The following is an 8075-nucleotide window of genomic DNA, read 5'->3' on the forward strand; positions in this document are numbered from 1 at the left end:
ATTTTGTTAGTCTTTTCAAAAAACCAGCTCCTGGATTCACTGATTTTTTGAGGGCCTTTTCATGTCTCTATTTCCTTCAGTTCTGCTCTGATCTTAGTTATTTCTTGTCTTCTGCTAGTTTTTTAATTTGTTTGCTCTTGTTTCTCTAGTTCTTTTAATTGTGATGTTAGGGTGTCAATATTAGATCTTTTCTGCTTTCTCCTGTGGGCATTTAGTGCTTTAGCTGTGCACCAGAGATTATGCTATGTTGTATCTTTGTTCTCATTGGTTTCAATGAACTTATTTATTTCTACCTTAATTTTGTTATTTACCTAGTAGTTATTTTGGTGATCATTAGATGCTGGAGAGGATGTGGAGAAATAGGAAAGTTTTTACAGTGTTCATGGGATGTTAATTAGTTCAACCATTTTGTGGTGATTCCTCAAGGATCTAGAACCAAAAATGCCATTTTACCCAGCAATCCTATTATGAGGTATATACTCAAATGATTGTAAATCATTCTACTATAAAGACACATGCTCACTTATGTTTATTGTAGTACTATTCACAATAGCAAAGACTTAGAACCAACACAAATGCCCATCCATGATAGACTGGATAAAGAAATTGTGGCACATATACACCATGGAATACTATGAAGCCATAAAAAAAGGATGAGTTCATGTACTTTTCAGGGACATGGATGAACCAGGAAACCATCATTCTTAGCAAACTAACACAGGAACAGAAAATCAAACACTGCATGTTCTCACTTGTAAGTGGGAGTTGAACCATGAGAACATATGAACCCAGGGAGGGTAACATCACATACTGGGGCCTGTCAGGGGAATGGGTTAGGGGAGGGATCACATTAGGAGAAATGCCTAATGTAGATGACAGGTTTATGGGTGCTACAAACCACCATGGCACTTGTATACCTATGTAACAATCCTGCACATTCTGCACATGTAGCCCAGAACTTAAAGTATAATAATAATAATAAAAATATGGAAGAGCTTACAATTTTTTCAGAAGAAATTGACTTTCATGTCTTTTATGTTGGCCAGTTCTGAAGCCATTCTGGTACGTAAAAGACTTTTGTTTTTCCCATTACTAACTTTAGTGTCTCTCAAATTTTCTCTATATATTTCATCAGTAGATACATTTTTCTTTCAGAATTTTATCTTAACCTGATGACTGGAAAGATTATTCCTATCATTTTGGAGACATGTTTGAAATTTTGGTTACCTATTACAACAAAAACTAGCATAAGCCACTATCACAAGACACATAAGTATAGCTTACATATAATATTGAGGCTATTTAGTGTTCAGTAATCCTTTGCTTGTAACTGAAAAGACACTGCTTCCTAATTCACATAAAAATCTTTAAAATTATCTTTATTATATTTGTAATTATGTGCTGTATTCAATCTTTATGATCTTCATAATCTTGTGCTGTATTCAAATATGAAGACACATATATTGACTTTTTTGGTATTGCAGAGGATTTTTTTAAGGGGAGGGAATTTTCTTTTAGTTATAATTAATGTTTGTATTAGTCAATTTTGAGGCTGCTAACAAAGACATACCCGAGACTGGGAAGAAAAATAGGTTTAATTGGACTTACAGTCCCACATGCCTGGGGAGGTCTCAGAATCATGGCAGGAGGTGAAAGGCACTTTTTACGTAGCAGCACAAAAAGAAAATAAGGAGGAAGCAAAAGCGGAAGCCCCTGATAAAGCCATCAGATCTCTTGAGACTTATTCACTATCACAAGAATAGCACGGGAAGACTGGTCTCCATAATTACTTCCCCCTGGGTCCCTCCCACAACATGTGGAAATTCTGGAAGATACAATTCAACTTTAGTTTTGGGTGGGGGCACAGTCAAGCCATATTAATGTTCTTGGTTTATTGACCCATGCTATAGATCTAGTTTTGTCTTTGGTTAAAAGAATATCTAATACCTCTCTAGACTATAGCAAATATTAAACCAATTGACCATCCATAATGATTGAGCACAATTTCAAATAAAGGGACTAGCAACATCTCACATATATGCTTAATTTACACTCGACACTAATTTGATGCTTGAAAACAATCGTCGAATTTCATCCATTGAAAACAAAAAAAATTGTTGAATCACAGAGCGATTAGTAGAATGACTATTATTCCTGGTGAATTCTTATTGGAGCTACTACAATACAGTGAACAGTACAGGATTTAGAAAATCTCACTTCTTCTTACTTCCTTATTTTTCATGTGTATGCCACTTAAAAGATACTAAATATAATTCAAAGAATGCATTAGGTATCAATGCTCAGTGCTCAAGATGCAAAGATAAGCAAAAAACTCTCCTCCATAGCCCATCTATCATTTCATCACCTCTTGGGAGAGGGGTAAACACAACATCATAAAAAAACACATGTAATATGAATGTATTACAAAGATTGTGTGAAGGCATTTACACAATTTATGAATTACACATTTGTGAATATTTTATTAACCATTTGATTTCCCACTGTAACTAGCACTTAAAAAAATTGATAAGTAATTTTGGATAAATGGATCAGAAAACAGGTCTGTTTCAAATTTCATCAGAATGAATTAATGAGTGATAAATTATTTTTGAAGAAAGACTGATGATAAATCAGCTTAAAGATGAATAAAATTTTAACAGGTAAAGAAGGCATTCCAAGAAAAGACATGAGCATGTGTTGAGTATCTGGGAAAGAAAAAAGTCCTGTTCTAAAACCCTCTAATTCTTGGTAAAAGAATGTCAATAAAGCTGGGGGAAAATGCTGGAACTATATGGTGAAGAATTTTATATTTTAGTCCAAGTAAATGCTATTTCATTAGAGCTTAAAACATATGTTGTTTTATTTTTAATTATTCTTTTCATCTCAAAATAAAAAGTAAAATGCTTTGTCCATTTATAATGTGGTAACAAGTACAAAGTAGAGCAATTCATTTAAATACAGGTATAAATACTCTTTAAATATAAGGAATTTAACTTGAGGTATTAAATTAAATAGTTAAATTAAGACATCTTTGTTTATTGGAGAATAAAATTCCTGTGTGCTTAAATATATGAAGGAGGGGCAAAGACTGCATAGAGATACAGCATGGGAGATTTACTGCACTATTATACTATTATTTAAAACAATGTTTCATATTTCTTATCAGATGATACCACCACATCTTTGCTGTTCTAAGGCCATTCTTCTGTCATTTTAGCAATAAAGAACTATGTGTTTGTATTAATGGAAGAAGGAGTAAGTACAAAAAGTTTTACTAAATAATGTACTTTGCAAAAATTAATTTTTGAATGGACATTTCTAATTTTTAATTAATGGTATGTGGATGGTTGGGAGTGAATAAAAGTCCTTGGTGCCACATAATATAATTCATATTGTATAAGGCATTGGGCAGAGAGATATTTTCTTTAGGTCAAAAAAATAAACATTGAAAGCTAAATATTCTCAAATAAATTCAAAACGTACAGAGTTAATCTAGTGGAGTTTAGTTACATACATTTGGCTTTCAATTATATAATTAGGTTACCTTTTTAAGAAAATCCACCAAATGGTGTCGTTTTGTTCTATGTGGAGCAGATGTATTTGTCATACAAAAATATTAATACTAAATAATAAGATTATCAAATCTGTATAATATCATGACCTTAGGATATTGCTTATGATACATAGTATTTATTGCTATTCCAGGCATTACAGTGTAGTGCCTAAGATTATGTGTTTCAATCATCACAACTTGATTTTCTACTTAGCCATGATATTCAATATCTGAGCAAGTCTGGGTTAATTATTTTACTGCACTGAGTCTCAAGTTCCTTGTCTGAAAAGTTGAGATAAGTAATTTTGGATAAATGAATCAGAAAATAAATCTATTTTTCAAATTTCATCAGAATGAATTAATGAGTGATAAATTCTCCTTGAAGACTGATAATAAATCAACAAATCAAGTTGTGGGTGATTGAAACACATAATCTTAAGCACTACACAAAGTGCCTACACAAAGAGTGTTAGATATTAAATAATATATATACAATAATGAGAGATGACGACATATGGTAAATGCCTAATAAAAGTAGTTATTAAAACAACACAGTGTTGGGACACTGTGGCCCATGTGGGCCTCCAGTGATGTCAGTATGCCTTGGGTACCAGACTTCTCAGCATTGGCCGCAAGTCTCACAGGGCTGGACAAGGATGGGAATCATGTCAGATGAGATATCCTATTAGACTTTGAATGAAAACTCCACAAGATGGCAGCAGCTGGGGCCAAGGCACAAAGAGCTTGGTGTAGTTGAGTTACCTAGTTGCACTGGATAGTCTTTGGGAAATGTGTAGAAAAGAAAAGTACACAGGTAAATTGATTTGAATTACCAAAAGGAATCTAAACAATTATGATGTGGACTACTTGTGTGACTACAGGGTAGTGAAGAATATTATGTTATAAAATGAAAATGACGGCTAAATTCTACAAATACTTAGAAACCTTTGCAAAATCTCAAATGCCCATTACTGCTTCAGCAATTCTTTAATAATGAGCATAGCTATCTCAGGTAAACAAAGGCAAAGCAATAACTCTCAAAGACAATAACAAAACTTTGAAACCTGCCATTGCTGAGTACATTGTAAAGGCGACCAAACAAAGGATAGTTCTGCAGAGATGGCAAGATGCACTCAACAGAAGATGGAATAACAAAGGAGCGATATTTGTTGAAAATAGCGTTCACTTAAAGTTCCCACCTTCAGACTTCTGCCATATTGATGAATACAAAAGAGTTCCTGGAATCGGCTTAGTAAATAAAGCTACCTTTGGTTGTTTATACACAGATTGCTTCTTTGAAAAATGTTGTCCTGCTGAGGCTGGAGTTCTTTTGACAAATAGTAAAAACCAGCAAATTAAAATCACACCTGTTACTCCAATCTATAAATGCATCTTAAGCTGTCAGTGTGGACCTGACTATACCAATAGGATTGTACATAAAAACACACAGTAATTTACTTTGTATCTTTCACAGTATCAGTGACAATGGCTGGGGTAAAAAATACTTGTGAAGATTAAAAGAATGAGTTTTGTCATGGAATATGTTGGAGAGGTAATCAAAAGTGAAGAAGCTGAAAGATGAGGGCAGCTATATGACAAAAAAAGGATCTGGACTATGAATCTGATTACATCACAGTGGATGCAGCTCAATATGGAAGTGTATCTCATTTTGTGAAGCATAGTGGTAACCCAAAAGTTCAGGTGTTCAATGTTTTCATTGATAACTTGATGCTTGCCTTCCCTAAATAGCATTGTTTTCCATGAGAACTATAAATGCTGGAGAAGAGTTGATTTTTGACTATCAAACAAAAGGTACTAGAGATATATATTTAGATTGTATTGAACACAGCTCAGCCAAAAAGAGGGTCAGAACTATACGTAAATATGGAGCTGTGACTTGCAGGGGTTACCTCAAATGAATTTTCAAAAAATAAAAATGATACTTGCAGTTTGTTTCTTTGTTTTTTTCTAATGTTGTCACTAAAAAATAAGTATTTGGAACCTTTTTTAAAAACATTATCAAGATTATAACTATGTTAATTTACAATTCATGGTTCATGGTATTTGCCAAATGCATTACTGATGCCTCTGGAGAGAGGGCCATTGGATTGCATAAACTGATACGTCTACAAGTTTAGCACTTAGAGACCAAATATGGAAAGGAAACTATTTATAGCTCAGCAAATGCATACTTACTTAAGAAGTGAATGTGAATAGAGAAATGCCTTCTGTAATGACTGAAAAGTGTTAAGCTGGTAACAATTGCTGAGTGATCATTCAACTTGCCATACTCTTTGAAGTCAGATAAATAGAGTTAATTCAATTTGGGAAAATCTACAAGTTCTGTTATTGTTACTATAGTGACATTACTATTTAAAAATCACTGTACTTTTATTTGAGACAAACAGATAATATTGAATTTTTTACTGTATTTTCTACTTTTTAATTGGCATCTCAATGACATATAAACTTAAAGTATGACATTAAGTGTAAAACTTTTTAATTAAAAATCTATCTAAAGTATAATTTCATTAAAGATTTTTTAAATTTATATTTTTCAAAATATATTTGATGAGATCTATGTAAAATGTAACAGTTATAAAATTATTCTGTGATTTTGGATAGTATTTATTTCCTATACATAGTTAAAAGAAGTTGAATATATTTGAATATAAAAATATTTTATATATACCATATACAATACATATGTGTATATATGTATATATTTATCAATGCTTTTAAGAGGAAACATAGTAAATATAGACGATTTTGCATCCTCAAAATTGCAAATTAGTCTGTGAGAGAATTTTATGGAGAACAATGTTAAGGAACTACACATAAAATCTTTCTCACCAGCCAGGCTCATTGCTCAGGCTGGACTATAATTCCAGTACTATGGGAGGCTGAGGTGGGAGGACTGTTTGAGGCCAGTAGTTTGATGCAAGCCGGGGCAATACGGTGAGAACCTGTTTTTACAAAAACATAAAAATAGCCAAGTATGGTGGCACTCACTGGTAGTACCAGCTACTCAGGAGGCTGAGGAGGGAGGATCACTTAAGCCTAGGAGCCCAGGAGTTTGAGGCTGCAGTGAGCTGTTGCACCATTGCACTCCAGTCTGGGTGACAGAGTGATACCCTGTCTCAAAAAAATAAATAAATAAATTAAAATCTCTAAATGATTTTGATTTTTTTTTTAATTGTACTTTGGGCTCTGGGGTACATGTGCACTTCCTGCATCCTGCAGGGTTGTTGCGTAGGTACATACATGTCATGGTGGTTTGCTGTCTGCATGCCCCCCACCCCATTACCTACATCAGGCATTTCGCCCGGTGTTATCCCTCCCCATCCACCCCACTCCCCACTGCTGTCCCTCCCCTGCCCTCTCCTCCACCCCCAACCTAGCCCTGTAAGTGTTGTTCCCATCCCTGTGCCCAAGTGTTCTCATTGTTCATCACCAGCCTATGAGTGAAAATAAGCAGTGTTTGATTTTCTGTTCTTCTGCCAGTTTGTGGAGAATGATGGTTTCTAGATTCATCCATGTCTCTACACAGGACACAAACTCATTGGTTTTTATGGCTGCATAGCATTCCATGGTGTAGATCTGCCACATTTTCTTTGTCTAGTCTATCATTGATGGGCATTTGGGTTGGTTCCAAGTCTTTGCTATCGTAAACAGCACCACAATGAACATACATGTGCATAAGTCTTTACAATAGAATGATTTATAATCCTTTGGGTAGATACCCAGTAATGGGATTGCTGGGTCAAATGGAATTTCTATTTCTAGATCCTTGAGGAATTGCCACACTGTCTTCCATAATGGTTGAACTAATTTACACTTCCACTAACTAACAGTGTAAAAGTGTTCCTTTTTCTCCACATTCTCTCCATCATCTGTTTTCTCCAGATTTTTTAATGATCACCATTCTAACTGATGTGAGATGGTATCTCAATGTGGTTTTGATTTACATTTATCTAATGACTAAAGATGATGAGCATTTTTTCATATTCTTGTTGACCACATATATGTCTTGTTTTGAAAAGTGTTTGTTGATATCCTTTGCCCACTTTTGAATGGGTTTGTTTTTTCCTTGTAAATCTGCTATAGTTCTTTGTAGATTCTGGATATTAGTACTTTGTCAGATGAGTAGATTGCAAAAATAAAGAAGCCAGTTTTAGAAAAAATTCTAAATATTATTTGCTCAACTATCTTTATCCCTTATTCTACTTTTTATGTGCATGTGATAACAGTTATGGCTATTTTCATAAAATGGAAATGCCAAAAATGCATCAAATTATGTTGCTCCCCTACTCAAAATTTGTATTATTTTCTCATCATACCAAGATAAAATCCATAGTCTCCTCAATGGTTTACAGTGAACCATGTGATTAAGCACCTGGACTCTTCTCTTTCTTAACCTCTTGATTTTCTTCAAGTTCACTTCACTTCAGCTATAAAAGGGTTTCTCCCTTTTCACTTGATTTTATCAATACATGAAATTCATTTTCATCAGATAACTGTA

The 8075-nt window shown here is 34.0% G+C and overlaps 1 pseudogene; it reads left to right on the forward strand.

Moving 5' to 3' along the window:
• Positions 1-4265: 4265 nt before the first annotated feature.
• Positions 4266-5472, forward strand: LOC108288558 (annotated as a pseudogene).
• Positions 5473-8075: the final 2603 nt, after the last annotated feature.

Source organism: Cebus imitator, unplaced genomic scaffold (genome assembly GCF_001604975.1).
Source record: "Cebus imitator isolate Cc_AM_T3 unplaced genomic scaffold, Cebus_imitator-1.0 Scaffold377, whole genome shotgun sequence".
Lineage (NCBI taxonomy): Eukaryota > Metazoa > Chordata > Mammalia > Primates > Cebidae > Cebus > Cebus imitator.